The following is a 1665-nucleotide window of genomic DNA, read 5'->3' on the forward strand; positions in this document are numbered from 1 at the left end:
TTTTTCTAAGTCGTTTTAAAATATTTCCCTAATACTTCATTATTTAGTGAAATTTAAAAATGGGTTATATTTTGAAACTAGTCTTCTTTCTCCCCTCATTCTATTTTCTTTTCTTTTGCTCTTATGCTAAGCTTATTAATGCCTTAATAAGTAGAACAATGAAAAATACTTTAGAATCTTTTAAACTAGAATGCTACTTAATTATTATGATTTGGATTCATTCAGATGGACAAAGTTTTCTTCTCGAATGATGTCAGCCCTAATGGAGCTAGCTGTAGAGCCAACAGGGCAGTAACCAGTTATATTCGTGAGGTATTTGCAATATATTTTCTAACATCTAGTATTTATTTTCTTTCCTAATTTCTTATTCTAATTCCTGGGCATTCCAGTGAATCTTGTGAGGCACCCAACCTCCTCATAATAAATTTATTTTTAATTTAATCATTGTATTAGAACTAAGAAACCTGACTGGTCAGAATATTTTATTACATGTGAAGTTCAGTGAACTGAGTACAATTCAGAAATGGGCTTTTGGTCCAATTGGGGCTGAAGGCATTTACAAACCAGCTGAAAGTGGTAGAAGAAAGACATGAAGGTCAAATGCTGGAGGATTATGCTTGTGGTATATAATAGCAAGACATTATCACTGGGAGTTACCCTAATAAATTTTTCTTTGAAGAACAAGCTTTGAGGATCCATCAAGAATTATATGGCTGAGGGATAAGGTGATTGAATATCCATAAACATAAAGGATAATATATTTAAATTCCTAGAATTCTTAGTTAAAGAACAGGAGAAACCATAGGGGATCTCTACAACTGTTCTAAAGGAATCTATCTGTAAATATTCACAGAGCTAAAATATTATATGCAACTACTGGTGCTAATTTATGCCTCAAGGATGCTAACATACAATTTTCAGCTTCATCAAGTTTCATGAAATAAAGTATTTATCAGGTGGAGATTATGAAAATTTTAAAATTGATACTTTTGGAGTTTTGGAGTATTCCAGCTCCAAAGTGAATTTTTTTTGTAGATGGATACAACACATACCTTTATTTATTTATTTTTTTATGTGATGCTGAGCCCGTGCTAGGCGAGCTCTCTACCGCTGAGCCACAATCCCAGCCCACAGTGAGATCTTCTTGACAATCAAAGAAGTCCCTACTTCATTGAGTGATAACTTTTCTTGCCTTGTTTGAATATTACTACTCAAATTGGTTCCTTGAAACCAAAAATTGGTTACCAAACTGAAATCTCCCCCATTGCCCATTCTTAGAAGAAACACAGATCAAATTTGGAATAACAAAGTATCCTGGGAGGCAATTACAAATTCAAACCTTGAAGAAGTACTCCATTCAGAGAAATTCAGGGACTTTCTGAGTCAAATTCCCAGGAATCTAAGAAGTATATGTGACTGAATAGAAGAGAGAAGTAGTAAATTCAGGTTGGGTTTCAACTAAAATTAATTAAATCTAGATTTCTAATTTGGAATTTTCAGAAGCTCTACATGCAAGAACCTCTGGATACCACCAAGATTTCTTGAAGTCTCTTCTGAAATCCATTAGTAAGGGGAGAGCCAGCCTCTTTAAAGGACTTTGGTTGGATATTTCAATTATTTTTTGCATGTTTTGGCTGATTAAGTGATGGAACTGCATTTTCATGG

This window comes from Marmota monax, unplaced genomic scaffold (assembly GCF_021218885.2).
Source record: "Marmota monax isolate L192 unplaced genomic scaffold, Marmota_monax_Labrador192_F-V1.1 WCK01_AAM20220418_F8-fsc00060, whole genome shotgun sequence".
Classification (NCBI taxonomy): Eukaryota; Metazoa; Chordata; class Mammalia; order Rodentia; family Sciuridae; genus Marmota; species Marmota monax.